Source organism: Haliotis cracherodii, unplaced genomic scaffold (genome assembly GCF_022045235.1).
Source record: "Haliotis cracherodii isolate W230 unplaced genomic scaffold, xgHalCrac1.p SCAF_22, whole genome shotgun sequence".
Taxonomy (NCBI): Eukaryota; Metazoa; Mollusca; class Gastropoda; order Lepetellida; family Haliotidae; genus Haliotis; species Haliotis cracherodii.
The window spans coordinates 12,199,390-12,218,772 of NW_027266278.1; positions in this window are offsets into that span (position 1 = coordinate 12,199,390).

The following is a 19,383-nucleotide window of genomic DNA, read 5'->3' on the forward strand; positions in this document are numbered from 1 at the left end:
ACGTGTATGTGTTGCTGTTAGAAGTCCGGATTTATGCTGGTTATGTAACCCACTCATACCATGCCGCCGTTTAACGTGAATGCCCCATTCAGACACATTATGTTGTGTCCGAGGCGACCAGTTCATGCTTTGCCCCCTTGATGCCAGGCACCTGGGCCCTAGCAGGGTAGCTACAAGTATCATCTTTCCACGTCTGTTGGGGCAGGGGAATCGAACTACCGACCTTCCGGTCTCCGATCTGCTCTGACATCATCGTATAGGTAAGGGGACTGGATAATGGTGACTTTATTACAATGAAGAGCGACGCTGCTTGATAACGGTGTTAGAACCTACACCGACACGTCGCTCTTAATTGTAATAAAGAAGTTGTTCATCCATAAATTCTTATCCTTACTAGGACTCAAACTTCTAAATGCTTATCAAAGAAGATAATCGTACTACACCCATTTGCTGCCTGGTGAAGACAGGCATATTTCGAACAAAGCCACTTGCCTGAACAGACACAACACGTAACAGGTGCTTCAGTGTACCGAAGTCCTAGAACCTCTCAGGAGTCAAGCATGCCCCCGGTCACCCATCCATCTAGTTTCCGTGGCCAACGTTGCTTAACTTCACCTAATTTGTCACCTTTGCTCTCTGGATCCGTAAAGAATTGATCTTCAGCAACCCATGCTTGTCGTAAGGGGCGACTAACGGGATCGGGTGATCAGGCTCGGTGACTCGGTTGATGCATGTCATCGTATACCATTTGCGTGGATCGATGCTCTTTACCCGCAGCCTGCACAACCCTCGTAGGAATTACGGGCAAGAATAGGCCCCCAGCAAACTATTATTCTTATAAAGTGAGAAAGTAGGGTGGTCAGTCTCTGTGACTGAGTTACTTGTGCGTTATTATACTCATGCTATTGTTTAAATCACCCAATCTATTCTGCTTTTGGCGGAAATTTCTTATGAAGACGGAAAGGGTTCTATCGCTTTTATGATTTCACACAAAGACCACATAATAATTCAGGGGTATCGTGCACATCAGTGCCATGTGAACAAGTTTAGTTTATATATGAACACAGCTTCTTCTTTTTTCTTGTGTGTGTGTGTGTGTGTGTGTGTGTGTGTGTGTGTGTGTGTGTGTGTGTGTGTGTGTGTGTGTGTGTGTGTGTGTGTGTGTGTGTGTGTGTCTCCTTATCCTTCTTTCACATTTTAAACCCACCGGTGAAAATCTGCAATTATCAGTCACTGGATTGTCTGGTCCAGACGCGATTATTTCCAGACCGCCGTCATGTAGCTGGAATGCCACATTAAACAACAAGCAAGTAAAGCATTCATGCTGATTTGTCAGCTGAATAATTCCCATGTTTATTTGTTGATCTTGTAAGATTGGTAATTGTCTCTCTTAACTTATTTTCATATCTCTTCTTTGTTGGGTAAAATGTAAACTACCAACTGTGAAATGTAGACTATAACAATTTTTAATCCAGGTCCGACGCTCTGGCTGAATGCTATAATAAGCGTTCGTAAAATGCTAAAAAACGGTTTAATGCACAATAACTTGGACGAATTACACGGCATCAGGTCTAATGTGAGCCTTACGTAACGGCACATCTCGATGATATAGCATTGTAAATCAATTAAGTTCACATGAGAGATCCAACAAGAATATAGCTATCAAAATATTGTTGCATATAGGCATCAGTATAATTATGACGTGAATCTAATAGTGATGCACAAACACGTATCAGAATCGTACAGATAATGGTTTTGTCACTTTTATGATCAAATGTTGGTGAACAATTTGAAAAGGTTCCTACATAAGCGGCAGTCTAAATCGGTTTGTGTGACGTTAACTGGTAACAATTTGTTAAAACAGTACAACAGACACCTTCCTAGTTTGATGTATACGCAAAATAACAATGGAACTATGCATTTATATTTGTTCAAATCCTCCTAAATCAATACAGAAAGTTTAAACCCTTCTAAGCAGTTCTCAGATAAATATTGACTATATACATACGTTTGGCACTGTCTGCAAACCCTACCCAAAACTGAAATTTCTGTCGGGGAAGCTGTATATTAAAGAACATCAGTTCGGCTCTTTTTTATGTCTATAAAATGTTTAAAAATTAATAAACCAACCTCCACTTCCACTCGGATACAACTTGTTGCCTATGAAAAGGCATTTTAAACACTTTGCTGATGAGTCAAAGTTAAACGTTCAACTGTCCTTTTTGATTACACGCCTGTTCAACCAACAATACGAGACATCGAGGAGAGTCATTTATACGAATACTAAAAACAAATTGGACACAAATCACACACACACACACACACACACACACACACACACACACACACACACACACACACACACACACACACACACACACACACACACACACACACATACATACATACATACATACATACATACATACATGGGTAAAACGAAGACCTTGTTTGTACCTTCCTGCTCCCTTTCCTGAAATGAAAGTAAACATACTCACCCACTTATTTCATTTTACAACTTCTTATTTTTCTCACTTTTGATTTTAACATTTAGGCAACGCGTGTAAAGGTTAAACGCCTTAATGTCAGAATTTCATTAACTCGTGGTCATTTAAGTACATAGTTGTTGACAAGTCGTAGACGTAAAATGTTAAACAGTGACACTCTTTGAATCTCGGACCTGCAGTCGGTCACTCACTCGGCCGGTATCCCCGCTGTGTAATCAGCATGGTTCGGTTTCCTTGAACAATCACTTGAATGTACATCTTGTATACATGTTGGAAAAGGAAATCAGAGCAGTCGACAAGGAGTTCATGTTATATACTGAAGTAGTGAAAACAAACTCGAGTCTGCATCGAAATCGTGTCAGTGACACGTTCAAAGGGAGTGTAAGGTCACTACCAAAAGAAAAATGACAATCGTGATCTACACTCGACGTGTTACTGGAGAGATCAATCCAGAATGTTATCGTTCACGTTTTGCATTTACTTAGTAGCAGGAGCAACCTCATATTTGACTGGAACCTTTTCCTGACCAGTTCAATTCAATTTGAGTTTTCCATCTTGAACATCTTGGATGATGTTCAGGACTCGTTTCTTCTCATCCTCATCCGTCATACCATACTGGTTCAGATCCTCAGACTAAGTTTGAGAAGCATTCTTCCATTAATTCTCTTCTTTTTGAAAATGGCAATAGTGTTGTCATAACACTCTTCTTGTCGGAGCAGTTTTTGAACATCTGCAGATGTGGCCTTCATTGGATCTGTTGAAATAATGTCGGTTTTGTCATGCACTGATGTACTGTTGTATATGAAACATTTATAATGCTACGTGCTTTCTATGTTTTGATGCAATTAACGGTACTCTACGTGGTAAATAAATTGAGATGTATTACATAATTTGTATGTATAAAACGTAACAGTGGTAAATTACCCCCAGCTTCGGTCCTTTGTTGGCCCATGTTTGCAGTCATTGGTCCTTGGTGGTTGTCTCCAGTAGCTACAGCTCCAACATTTCCCGCCTGAATTCTCTGGTCTGTTTAACAAATGTTATGCTTTTTCAAAAACAATGTACACACATATGTAATTACAAATGTTATGCGATGGGCGTGAATACGTTCTTTGACAAATGGCATAATGTGCTGATATCTTTCGAACATTAATAACAGGTTTTGTACGGGAGATACATTCGTTATACATTGATGTTGATAGAAAACTCGATTATTTTCACACCACTGTCATATAGCAGGAATATTGCAAAGTGCAACAAACAAACAACAAATCACAATGTGAGGTTGTATTATCTTACGGATGAAACTTTACCTCTGTTGTGGACTTGGTGTTGAGGTCCATTATACTGCCCATAACAATTAGATCCTATCGCCGTTCCACCAGACATACCAGTGTTATGTGTTCCCTGTTGTGCCATGTCTAAAATAACGGGAAAATAGTATCACAACTAAAAGTACTAAGAACGTGCAAGAACAGAAGCATCCCTCTTACCACCATTTCTAGTGCCCAGAAATCATGACATACCACAACGCATATCCAGTCCCATTAGCGTCAGTTTGGTGAAAAACATGCGTACTTGATACCAGATTAAAGTCTTTTGCCAGTAGCTAACTCAGGCTCGTTGCCTTGGTTACTGCATGTCATCGATTCCAATTGCGTGGATGGATGTTCATGATGTCAATCACTGGATTGTTGGGTCCAGCCTCGATATTTTTACAGACCGCCGTCATATAGCTGGAATATTGCAGAGTGCGGCGTCACACGACAAACAAACAAACAGAGAACTTTTTACAAACATGTTCACTGCACTAACTACCTTATTTGTGATCATTTTGAACTTTTGTAAAAGTCGCACAAGCCAGATCCTGAATATGAACTGTAACGTATGAATATGAACTGTAACGTGTGAATATTAACTGTAACGTGTGAATATTAACTGTAACGTGTAACTGTTACGTGTGGATATTAACTGTAACGTGTGAATATTAACAGTAACGTGTGGATATTTACTGTGACGTGTGGATATTAACTGTGACGTGTGGATATTGACTTTTACGTGTGGATATTAACTGTTACGTGTGAATATTAACTATAACGTGTGATTGTGAACTGTAACGTGTGAATATTAACTGTTACGTGTGGATATTAACTGATACGTGTGGATATTAACTGTTACATGTGGTTATTAACTGTAACGTGAGGATATTAACTGTAACGTGTGGATATTAACTGTTACGTTTTGATATTAACTGTTATGTGTCGATATTAAGTGTAACGTGTTGATATTGACTGTAACATGTAGATATTAACTGTAACGTGTCAAGATGAACTGTAACGTGTGTAATAAACTATCGCTTACGTATGCACCTGAATTATAAAGTTTCAGTTGATCATGAAATGTGCACATTAACTGAAAATATATGAGGCTACATAAATGTTATTCTTTCACCGGACACAAAGGTGTATTACCTGGACAATATGCCGAAATAATGAGGATAATAACCTGTGAATGTGTGCAAGAACCACCACCTCAAAAAACTTGTTCACTTATCTCACTTATATAAATGTGACCTTGTTTTCTTTATATATACTAGCCATATAAAGAAACTGTGCACGGAGAAAATATATTCTGGATTGAAATACAACACAGCAAGAACAAAATGATGCAGACGCTGTAGCAGTTGAATGATCGGACCATAAGAAAATGTCAACGGGACCTGAACAACATCTGTTACGATGACGTCAGAAGATCAAAATGGAGAAGCGGGTCAAACGACAAAGTCACAAAGTCAATAACGGGTATGACCACCCTGTGCGTGAATCACAGCAGTGCATCGGCGACCCATGGAGTCCACCAAATGGGCATGGAAGGCCTGGGGAATGGCCTGCCATATCCTCCTCAAATCCTGTGCCAAGTCACGGACGTTATCTGGAGGATGTGGAAGACGAAGCAGACGGCGCTCCATTTCATCCCACACATGCTCTATTGGGGAGAGATCTGGAGAATTTGCAGGCCATGGAAGTAACATGACATTGTTATGGTGAAGGAAATCCATTGCGACCCCAGCCGTGTGAGGACGAGCGTTGTCCTGTTGAAATGTCAATCCCGGGCCATGACGTTGCAGGAACGGAATGACCACAGGCCTCAGAATTTGATCTCTGTAGCCAACACCGGTGAGATTGCCCCGAACAACCACCAAAGGGTTTCGGTGCCGTGCTGTTATCCCACCCCAAATCATCACAGAGCCACCTCCAAAACAATTCCTCTCCACAATACAGTTGCGTGCATAACGTTCTCCCAAACACCGGTAGACACGTGGTGCCCGTCACTGTGGGAAATGTTGAACCTCGATTCATCTGTAAAGACAACATTTCTCCACCATATTCGAGGTTGGCGAACATGATTTCGATACCATCTTAGACGATTGACTCGATGACGGTGTGTCAGGATGGGACGTATGGCAGGGCATCGTGGTCGAATCCCGTACTAAAGTAAACGAGTCCTGACAGTGTTGGGATGGATACGGCGCAGTCCAGGAATTGTCTGGGACGCCGTTACTGCCGTTTGGAACCTGTGTCGGAGATGTGTAACTCGAATCCATCTGTCCTGTCTTGGCGCCGTTACTCGGGGACGTCCTGAACGTGGGTGGTCGGCAACGTCATTTGTGTTCTGACAACGCCTCACCAATGCCGATATCGTGTTACGATGGCATTGGAAATGTGTTGCCACCTGTTGTTGCCTCATTCCCGCTAGGATCATTCCAATGCAGCTGTCAATCTTGGCATGATTTGCTTGTGATATGCTTGTGTCTGCGCCTGAGAAGTTTTGAATTTTTTAATGACCACAGATCATGCTTTCCAAAGTCACAGCAAAGTGTACAGCTGCACAGGATGCACGTGCAGTAACACATTGCACGTCCACGTCAATGACGTCAATGACGTCATATCGCATGGCACGTGCATGAGCGTTTAAATGTCTCCAATAATTGCTGTGTTCAAACCTATATTTCATATATGGACGGTGTGCCCTTATATCTATATTTTCTCCGTGCACAGTTTATTTATGTGGCTAGTATATAAACAAAATAAGGTTAATTGGCCATAACGTAACACCCAAAGGCCGGGCACGTGTGGTTCAGACGAAGGCACCGCAATTCGCTGTCCAGAGTTGCGTCATGCCAGAAATGATTGGAAACCCACATTCGCCACGATTATGTTTCTTCTTTTCATCAGCTCCAACCCGTGCAGTCTAATTTTATAAAGCGATGAAACACTTTCCATGTCCAATAGAAATCGCAGAGTCGATTGTCCAATTCCGACTATATCATGTGCATGTGTTTATGAATCACTATCAAATAGTAATGATACCAGGTATTCGCGAAAGGCACCCGTCACAAACACAGGCAGAAGGGCTTCATTCACAACTTTACAAATGCACATAAGGAACATTATTCGAGAAAGTTGGTTTACGTTCACATATTAAAGATGCATATACCTTGTTTCATCTTTACAGATGAGAATGATTCCAACTGGGCATATATCTTACTTGAACCCAACCATCTATATATATATATATATATCTACAGCTATAAAGAGATCTTACAACAAAAGAAAAAACTGGTCTTGCCGCGACTCGCTATTAACTGTGCATAAAGGGGCGGTGTTAAATAAGTACACTGGAAAACGTACAGCTTATTTTCGCTATATGAGTCTCCGGAGAATTGAAAGCTGACATAAAATAAGATTACCACATGCTTGCAAACAAAAGACGAATATTGCTGTGTTATGCGTTTGCGACTGGTGTGTTGAAGCGCATAGAAATAAGGGATAAAAAGGGTTTGTGAACTAGAAAGTACACGTTTATTTTCATATATGTCATGACAAACTTCAAGGGGTACACCAGACTATTTCCATACAAAATCAATGATTTGGCCGGCCTACTCAAGTTTTTTTAATTTTTATCAGTCCTTCAGTAAATAGGACAATGTTACTAGGACTATGCTACCCAACAACTTTAGCTCCCACAGCCTTTCCTCCAGACATACCAACGATATTAGTTGTCCGTTGTGTCATATTCTAAAACATTGTGTGCAAGTACTTACCAAAACATAAACAGACCCCTCACTACCATTTCTAGTACCCGGAGAGTATACTGTATTCGAAGTAATAAGCGCCCAGTGCGCTCTCAAAATTAGAAATAGGTGGTTCTTTTTAGAATATTATTTTGATTAAAAAAAACAGAGTTGAAAGATAAATTTCGTGGTTTATGCTGACAGCCTGAAGTGTTTATGTTCGACAGATAATTTTTTCCAGAATTGAATTGCCCATAATTAAGGGCGCATATAACACGTGAGTGCGTATTATACGCGAATAAATAAGTCTTGCGTACATTGATCAATCGGAAGGGGTGCTAATTAGGATTGTTCACTCGCCAATATATATGCAAATGTCGCCGTGGGCACTCATTAGAGCGGGCGGTTATTACGTCGAATATGGTATAGCACTACGGATTTCCAGTGAATTTTGGTGAAAAGCATCCCACGTACAACCTCATGTACTATTAAAGTCCTGTACCTCTCCCTCACAAGTTAAGATCTAATGACACTACACCAAGACATCGTTCTAAGTCTGGGAAACACATCCCGATGCAGTGCATTTTAAAACCAGTATATCTTTGCATGTAAGTACAAAACTAAGAAAACTATAAACACTTTCGGTTAACTGATATCTCTTCCGGTTGGGGAGAATTCATGTCATATGTAGTGCTACTGTAAAACAGAAAGTCTCATGCCTCTAATTACTTTCATAAGAACAGGTAGAATAGGCCTTCAGCAACTCCAGTCTGGTTCCCTGGGTATGCGGCGCTGGCGCTACACTGACCCAGGCAAGGACTACACAATGGCCGCCTCACAAGACGAACAAACATGGCGGACACGACATGTATTTACTATAGAAAAACGCTAGAACGGGTGGTTTAAATATTTTCTTAGCATTTTCATGAATGCTCTTGCAGTGTATACGTTACGAAAATAACGTCCATTGTTACTTATAGCGAAGGAAAACATTATTTAAGCTGTTTCGAGACTCGAAAGTGTTCGTCACATGAGTGAAATGTAAACAATGACACACACCCCATTTTCAACAGTGCTTTGTGCGTTAATATTACGTGTCAGCTCACTGTCATCACGAAATCGTATACATAATACATGGAATTAAACGACCATGTTAATGAAATACCATTAGCATCTTTATTTTAGCAAATGTGATGAAGCAAATGTCGCCGATTATGCCCCGTTTTCTCCCATTGTGAAATGGTGGTTTAGCGGAATTATTGAACGCGAAGTATCAGTAATAATGATATTTATTGATAGGGTCTGTCATTGGTTCTGACATTTGGCCTCTGGATTTTATTCACATGAAAAGCCATTTATTTGGCATTTGATTTCTTTTTACATAATGAATTTATATAAATAGATCTAATAATTTTGGAAACATATTGGATTAATTTCAACCTTATGTTTCTGAACTATGTGTGTGCTTGTAAGACTGTCGGGGCTAAATAGGATAATAATAAAGAATACCATATTCATGTATTCTATATGATGCAATATAGCCACTGGGGAATCCGTGTACAGAACAACATAAAGAAGTGTGCATACCATTATTATTGAAAAATAGTTATGATTATCACAATATCATGATAATCAGCAGGTTAGATGAAATACCTGTGTATGAAATTATTTACAAATAAACTACTCACTAAATGAGTAAGTTAAGTTTAACGTCGTTTTTAACATTATTCCAGTTATATCACGGCGTGTCAGCTTCATGTGGGAGGAAAGCCCGAAGTGATGCAGGTCTCAGACGTTTACCACTTCGGTGAAACCCACGAGCACGGGTATGGTGCTGACTAACTTAGAAACATAATCGGGGCGAACCGGGGATTCGAACCCACGATCTTAGGTTTCTGGCGTGCCCAAGGGACGCAACACTGCACAGCGAATCGCGGCGCCCTAGACGACTGGGGCACCCGTGCCCCAACTACTCAATAAAAGAAGTTCAGTTACATTATTGTTCAAGGAAAAAAACCCAGTATGATCATGAGGGTAATACATAACATTAAAAGTGCACAGAAATTGTAATATTTGAAGATGAAAGCTGGAGACATGCGTAATTTCCACTATTTATTTGTGAACTGTTTAACTAGGGGTAATGATTACCGGTACGAATGGAACCTGTCTTGACTATGAGTACCATCGTTTTGGGGGCTTAAAGCCAGTTTCAAAGCATATACTGACATCATTCAGAGCATGATATACAAGTAGATCTGACAGAAGTAATAAATCACATACATGTAATATGATGTCATCATTTATTCAGCCAGAGGATAAAATGATGCATTGCTTCACACTCTTATGCTTTAACAGTACTGCTTCCATACCTGGATCAACATACAATCAATGATTTTGCTTTAAATTCAGGAGAATTTATACTGAACTCGTTTACCATTTTGCATTGTAATTTACATACTAACAAGTTCCAAAACTGATTATGTTAATTTTTGTTTTTGTTTTCATTCCGGTCATCATGTTCATCAGCTTTGATTGTTTTTAGATTGTTCAATTTGCAGAAGAAAAAAACCATGGAATTTTCCCAGATGTCTGATTGTTGAAAACTCTTTGGAGTTAATTCAGATTGGTCAATAGATACATTTTAAATTACAATTATTTTTAATTTGCTTGACAGTTATGGTTATTTGCTACTTGTATGAGCGTTACGCAGAATGCATTATTTGAATTTTGATAATATAAAATATGTATCATCATAACTTGGTGACAACCCCCACTCCCCCACCCAAGATATCACGTTTATGACAATAGATAGATGGAAACATTTTTAAATTGTAACAACTGCTTAGCTTTTAAACCAAACTACAGCCCTTGAAACTGTGTGTTTCACACATACATGTAGTTTCCTATGGTTTTCTTAACCACTTTCAGGACAAACTGTTTGGGTGTCTTGACCTCAAACATGGCATTGGTATCTAGTAGAATTTCATGGCATAGTGATTTTCCATATGAACTAGAAAACCGGCCAATGATGTAATTTATAATAAAGCTTACTATAACCTCATGTTTAATTGTCTTCAGTTGATTACTTGCCACACCGTGACTTCTGTTACATTTTTATTTTTTTCATCCTGTGAAAAAGAGAATACACATGGATGTGTATGCCACTGAACCAAATTAATTCAAAATAATGAACTTATTTTTTATTGATATGTCATTCAGACCCAACATTTTTATAAGCATTCACATAGTTAAAAAACACTAGATTTTTCCAAAATTATTATATTTATTTATGATTAATTTCAATGTGTAAAAAGAAAACTAATGCCAGATAAATGTCTTTTCATGTGAAGAAAATCCAGAGGCCAAATGTCAGAACCAATGACAGACCCTGTCAATAAATATCATTATTTCGGATAAAAAGTGTTTGTTTTTTCTAGTTATTATACTAGGCGTTCAATAACTCCGCTAAAACCCACCACTTAATAATGGGAGAAAACGGGGCATAATCGGCAAATGTCTGAAATACAGATGCTAACGATATTTCATTGACGTGGCCGTTTTATTCTTTGTATTATGTATACGATTTCGTGATAACAGTGAGCTGACACGAACTATTAACGCACATAACACTGCTGAAAATAAGGTGTGTATAATGTTTTCCTTCACTACAAATGGACGGTATTCTCGTGACATATACATTGCAAGAGCATTTATGAAAATGCTAAGAAAAGGTTTTAACCACCCGTTCTGGCGTTTTTCTATAGTAAATACATGGCGTAGGCGGCCATTGTGCAGTCATTGCCTGGGTCAGTGTAGCGCCAGCGCAGCATACCCAGGGACCCAGACAGCGATGCGCCGTGTCACATCCTGTTCCTTTTGCCATGCAATGAAATCCTTAATCTTTCTCTTCGTTCTCGTTTTGGCTGATGGAACCCAAACTAAGGTTTCAATAGATGCCAGACCTGATCCTTGGCCTCTGTCATACGAATTTTCACAATTAGTTCGTCTTTAGTGAATTTTGCTACCATGTCCTTGGTTGTTTTATGTGTTTGAACTACTAACACAAGCCAGCATTGTGAGGCAATACTGCCAGGTTTCTCAACAAGACTTCCGCCAAAACACTCGTCTGTCTGCAGACGGACATCAAGGTTTGTTTCCTCAGTCATTTCGGTCAATATGTTAAAAGCTTCCTCCTGGTCGTCCTCCGCATATATTAAAGCAACATCATGCGTTCTTCGCAACCACCAATTTAAGTCAAGCTCATCGGAAGGTGAAGGATTTGAACTGCTGGGTGAAGATGATGGCACCGAGGGCATCTTGAGGTCAAGCTCAGATTCTTCCATCCTTTTCTTTGACTGCAAAAACACCAACAAATGTTTGCAAACCCACGTAACGGTTGATATCGGTATAAATACTAAGAATATCAATGTATGACTCCCATGTAATGCTCCACAAGGAATGAAATGTGTCTATTATGCGTATAAGATATGATGTAAGTATATTATGAGAATGCAACGCGATAGGGATGTAGTGAGTGAGTGAGAATGATTATACGCCCCTTTTAGCAAAATTCCAGCAATATCACGGCGGGGGACATCAGAAATGGGCTTCACAAATTGTTCCTATGTCGGGAATCAAACCCGGGTCTTCGGAGTGACGAGCGAACGCATTAACCTCTATGCTACCCGACCGCCCCCGATAGGGATATAGGTCGGTCATGCAGGTGCATGTAGATGTGCATGTGCTTACAAAAGTGGCACACAATCCGGAAACATATCTGTATCATTGTAACATCGACTTTATTGATGAACGCCACACGCATTAACAGCAGTGTAAACTTCTCGAATATTTGCAGTTTACACTTTCTTCATTTTATTTCACAGACATAGACAAGGGAGATAACTCATGGGTAACCTTTGAACTCATACATTGCTGAATATTGTGTTTTTCAGATTGCTGAACTACACTGGTTCTATACATGTCTGTACACTATACATGTATTTAAACTCTATTATTATATTAACTATCAAGTGCAGTACTGCTCTGTGTTGACATGGCAGCAAACGCGCTATTGTCGGCTCGCTTGTAAATACTTCCTTGTTTCGTTTTAATTTTCATAGTCGGGACAAAAAAAAGCTGTGTAATGCTATGCTGTGTGGATTAAAGTAAATTTACCATCACACGTCACATGGATGTCTGTGGTTGAACTCTCTCCTAGGCAGGATAACCTTTCAGGTCAACCGAACGTGTATTAAGAATCACAAATTGACACAACTGGGTTGAACTACGAACACGACATCACAATCTTAACTATGAGGCGAAATCTACACTTAAAGTTTACTTCCTAGAAGAGGATCTATACATTAATGTAATAACAATGTGTAACGTGCTTCCCATAAAATAATAGTTCGAACATAATAACCTTATTGTATCCGTAATGAAGTCACACCCCTCGAGTGCAGGGCGCCTGCCATATGTAGGTCAATCGATAAGCCTTCACGGTGTAACGACGCAGCGGTACATCTCGTTAATGCATTGTTGAGGCGCATGACACTGAGCGTCACATTTCCGGCAAAATTGTTCACATCAATTTCATGTTGCAGGTACGGGGCTCCTAACTGCTAACCATGGCGCAGGAAGCATAGGCTTACTCAGGCTCTTGCCAAACCATAGTAAAGTCATATACCTCCTCCTGTTAACACCACATGGCCTAGTGATCCCAATAAGTCTGTAATCTGAAACCACAATCTCGTTACGTATTCGTTATTTTAAATAGGAAACAAAATGTACAAACATGCAGTTAATCTACGTTTCCGGATACAACATATGTACATGTACCTCCCCGGCATAAGGGAGGTTATCAGTTTTATCGTGTAATTAGCATGGAAACCGAGTGGCACATATCGGGTGTTTTCGCATCTATAAAACAAACGCACTGGGACTGAAATAAGTTTGGGCTTCTGTCATCCGTTATAGGTTCGGAAAACGGGTCCTCATTATACGCTCAAACCTCTGATATATAATAAACACACTCGTAGTGAGTGAAGATGCAGCTTCTATGATGCTAACGAATGTAAAACAGTTGAGGTGTTTCACGTCGCGCCCCATATAATAGCACTTATATAGCGACGTTCATGCACGTGTGTGTGTGTGGCTGCTTGCACTACTCCGGACTGATGCCGATTTAAAGGGCTACTAGCCAACTGAGATATCATGCCGAAGTTTAACATAAATACCTAACGCAGACACAGTATACTGAGCCGACCAGTCCTTGTTTTAGCCCCTTTACGCTGAGCGCCAGACAGGGTACCATCAAGTACCATCTTTTCACGTCTTTTGGTATGACGCGGCCTCGGATCGAACCCCGGACTTTCTGCTGTCCGGGTGGACCCTCTACCGCTAGACCGCGGAGGCAGTCCAATATATAACAGAAGAAGGTAAACATACATTAAAGTAGATCGTAGGCTAAATAGTTGAAGCAAAACCTACTGATTTCTAAAGGACAAATCGACATGGATGTTAGGGGAAAAAGTGATAACACTAATTCCATAATCATAATAAATATCTGTTAAAAACACAGTCTGTTTTAAACGTTTGCAACTATATCATCAACATGTGTTTTTGGAACGTTATCAATTAGTGATGATACCAAAAGGCGTTCCGTATCCTGCCTCACTGGTGGCACCCTTCACAAACACATGCAAAGTCAAGTCAAACGTTCACATGAATACAAGTAAAAAAAGAGCTGCATCGGACATGAATTATGTCACTGATGCGTTAAAAATATGGAAATGTCCTCCACATGTCTGCCATCAAACATTGCATTTTGCAAACTACATTAAGCCTATACATGCTGTAACACTGACAGCCCAACAAGCAAGCATTTGATTACGCTTTTGAAGCAATATACTTATACAAAATCTGACATTACTAAAGATATGTGATGAAAAAAAGATCAGGTGTAGGGAACAGTGAGGCCATCTGATGACAAAGGTGAACACAGAACAAAATTATCATATAATAGGTTAACGTACACACAGTGAATGAGTGATTTGTTGGGGGAGGGGGAGGGTGGGTGAGTGGGTTAAAGGCAACACAAATCGAACAAAGTAAAGGATGGATACTTTTCTTCAGGCACATACAGTAAAATATCGTGTCTGGAAACCTCACCTTCAATGTACTGTTGTGGACGTCTACAAACATACGTAAAATGATATAAGAAAACACACGAACATACATGAGTCCGGATTGATCCAAAGATATAGTGAAATGTTAACGTTTTATAAACTTACGTGATATGCTGTAAGATTAGTAAGAGCCCTGATTGCTTATCAATATTGTCAGAATTAGTAACAGCTCAAACGTAGAGCATATACTAATAATTATTACAATTATTAGAGAATATAAAACGTCAACGCCAGATAATAATTATTCTCGCTTATCCATTCTATTGGGCGTCAAAGGCAAAACCGAGAAGAACACTGTATTAATTGTACGGAAGCCTTTTAGGTCCATTTTTTGAGTTTGTATCTTGAAATTGCAACTTATTATCTTGAAATTTCAACTTAGTATCTTGAAAAGATTTCAACTTAGTATCTTGATCTGAACCTCTTATTGACCATTACAATGGAGTCTTTTACAAATTAATGGTGGAATTTTCATTAACAATCGGTACATTTCGAATGCGACTTAAATAAGTGGTTAACAAACATAGTTGAACTCCACTTTGAAAAGTGTCTCAGCTGCAATGGGAAAGCCGAGGTGATGCAGCGTGTACAACCTATGACCACGGGTATGGCACTGACGAATTGATAAACATAATCATGACGATTTGGGTTTGGACCCCACGATTATAGGGATCTACGAATTCCTAATTTGGGGATGTCAAGGGACTCTCTTTGCTGAATGTAATTGTTTTGCTGTACAGGGTTAACATACACATCTTCTGTTGTGTGACGCGAAACAGCTAATCTGATATAATTTCAACGCTTTAACGACCAGGATACCCCAACTCCCGCCACAAGAATACGTTATTGAGGCTAGGCATGTACGGATAAACGCAGGAACGAGAGTTTAAAACTCTTCCAGCAAATCTGATATAATTTCATATTCAAAATATGATTTTGGACAGGTTATAGGCGTGTATTCATTGTCAAGTCAAAGTCAAAGATGTTTATTGTATCAAAGGCCATCGGCCCATATACGAGTTCAGATAAATACAGTGGGTGAGAATTTACAGATTGGGAGATACAACAAAAAATATATAAATATAACATTCATTTAACAATCGGTGACAATCATAAGGACTTTTTAGGGTGAGGTAATTAAAATTATGAATTTCCACTCAACATGTTATTTCGTAGTTCCATCCCATGTTTTACAAATAAAGATAGTTTAAACATTACATTGGCATCATTCGATGACAAAATAGAAACAAAAGCTATTCTACTCGTCTTAGATAAGAAACATTCTGGTATATATTTATTATGTAATTCTGCATAATAAGGACATTCAAAGGTAAAATGTATTTCGTCTTCTATTGCAGAGTTACAGAATGGACAAATTCTTTGTATTCTTTCAAGTGATATATTCCGACCCTAGTTAATCATAAGTTTTGACAAGCCAAGTCTGTATTTAATATATCCATTTCTTAGGTGACTATTTGTTAAAACTGATAGATATTTTTCTGGCTCTAATAGAGTCTTAAATGTTCTGTACAAATCATAACGTGAACTATTTTCCAAGTTGCATTGCCACCATTGATAGAACATATTTATTGCTATTTTACGAAAATCATTTAGAAATAAATGTTGATCACCAACAGATTGGTTAAACCATATATACCCATATCCATGTGAGAATAATAGTGTCCTAATATGCGATACCCATGTAACCTTACCGATACTATCTAAATGAAAGAGCATGTTATAAGCTTTTTTCGGAAGCCGATGTTCTGGCATACGGATGATATTAAACCAATATTTTAAACACTTTATTTGTGAATTAATGTAAAGTGGGTATCTTCCACATTCTCCATATATCATATTATTTGGTGTTGCTATTCCAACGCGAAGAAACTTTTTACATGCCAGTAGGTGAATTCTTTCTAAACATTCATATCTTCGGTAACCCCACACTTCAGATCCATACAATAAAATTGGCTGTATTTGAGTATCAAATAATTTGAAAAATACTTTTGGAGTAATAACTCCAAGTTTATGTGAAACAGACATTATATTAAGTAAAGCTCGTTTCCCTCGCAGTGATAAGTCAGATACACATTTGTTCATATTTAGTGTTGAATTAAACATTATGCCGAGATACTTATAACCATTAACTACATTAATTGGTTGTCCATTTAAGTACCATCTTTCCCTAAAATTTAAAGGACCCCCTTTTCTGAATACTATAATTTCTGTCTTATCTAAATTTACAGATAAATTCCATTCCTTAGTATATTTATCTAAAACATTCAACTGATTCTGTAGACCAATAACAGTGTCAGATAGTAATAGTGTCATTGCAATAGCTCATCTTCTGCAGCACAAACTCTGGAACCATGTTGGAACCGATTATGGTAAATCCAGTCGCAATTAATTTTAAGTTCTTAATGTTGTAATGTGTTGTTACGTATATTATTCGTACAGCAGTGATAGTATTCTATAGTGATCTGATACTCCGGATGATAGTTTCCGTGATAGTCAGTGTCTTTTGGTATAATATACTAATAATTAAAGCAGTGAGTGAGTTGGTATGGTTTTACGCCACTTTTAGCAATCGTCCAACAATATCATGGTGGGGGACAGCAGAAATGGGTTTCACACATTGTACCCATGTCAGGAATCGAACCCGGGTCTATGGCGTGAGGGGCGAACGCTTTAATCACTTGGCTTCCCGACCGCCTCAATGATTAAAGGAGCAGAACTCCTACACGTGGACCTTCCGGGGAGTTTTTTCGACGAGAGTTGTTTCTTAAAGTTTTAAAAGACACGAGGGCTAAATCTTATTTATAATCATTCTGAAATATTAATTGCAATAGTTTCTATTTTTCAAGTTAATGTTTGGGACTAGCTGCATCATTTTCCTCATTACCAAAGCGTTCAATAATTTTACGTTTTATATGACGATAAGATGGGTAGGTGTTTGCGAGCACCATTTCGAGAAACCTGGTGTCATCATTATTTGATAGTATAAATACATGCTCATAATATTGTCGGAATCGTACAAACGATGATTATGCAAATATATCTATTGGATATGGAAAGGGTTTTATCGCTTAATTTGTGAGAAATAAACACTACAGAGTTAAGCGATTCCAATTGGTGAGCCGCACCCATATAAAAAAATCATAACTATGTTTATGGTGCTGACAAACCTAGAAACATCATCAGGGCGAACATGAGCTTCTGGCTGTCCTACGAGACCCAACGGTGTACAGCAAATTGCACCGCCACTGTTGTATGCTAAACACTTATTATGGCATTTTTGATTCGCTGTGCACTGGATTTAATCTTATCAGTCAGGAAAATGTGACAGCTTGTTACTTCTGGGTATGTGTAGTGCATTTATTGAATCAGATCCTGATTTATTGAATCAGATCCTGATTTATTGAATCAGATCATGTCGTGTATCTGGAGTCTAAAGGATTCGTCGAGCATGGATGTTAACAGGTTTGATTTAAACATTTTATTGCAAAAATCACATAGATAAGGCACACATTAGTTAAACACTTTACAATGTGTGTGTGTGTGTGTGTGTGTGTGTGTGTGTGTGTGTGTGTGTGTGTGTGTGTGTGTGTGTGTGTGTGTGTGTGTGTGTGTGTGTGTGTGTGTGTGTGTGTGTGTGTGCGTACGTGCGTATTAGTTCCTTTCAGTTTTCATTTCATATGTCCAAGAAAGTATATTTTCACAATTACTGATCCACACATGCACCAACGGATTTTTCATATTTCAACCGAGGTCGTCAGAAATTGTTAAGCAGAGGTTACATTTTCCTTTGGCTGGCCTGTGTTGTAGCTGTGGCAATGGACATATATGTACAGTACAACTCAAAAATATATTACCCTAGAACGCGTTTATAAGGCACTCATGCCTGAGGAACAATGGGGGAAGGTTAACGCTTCTCATCATGCGCGGTACCGTGTGTAAGTATAAAATGCCAACGCCACAGAATAATCTTTTTCAATTTTTCGCCGAACAGATTCCATTGGACGTAAAAGGCAAAATGACAGTAGATATTATGATCGCCAACAACCCTGAAGGACGAAAGGGATAAGATGGGAAAGTTGACATGTTTGGCCACGATCTGTCATACATTCATTCACACGACTAGACAACAAAGTCGGTCAATGACGATTTGAGGCATTCTGTCCCACTCCTCTTGTAGCGCCTGGCCAAGTTCAGCCAACGTGGTCGGTGGCCTATAATGTTGACGCAAACGTCTCTCTATCATGTACCGGACTCGATCAATGGGGGCAAGGGTTGGGCTCATTGCTTGCCTTGGCATTCTATGGCTGTTGTCCTGCCTGAGGTGAGCGCTGGAGTTGTCGTCCTGAAAGACGGACAACAACGAGTGGCAGTGCCCAGTTGCACAATATGGTGTGGTGTGGTGTTCAGTCAGCCATTGTGTTTCCACCCCACACCATGACCGGTAAAATCTGTCATGAGGCAACAAGTTGACTTTGGCTTGACGTTCACTTTGACGTCGCCAGACACGACCACGCCTATCATAACCAACGACGATTACACCAGTTTCGACGTTGTATACACCATTGACGCCTGTTACAAATATATGTGGCGTCGA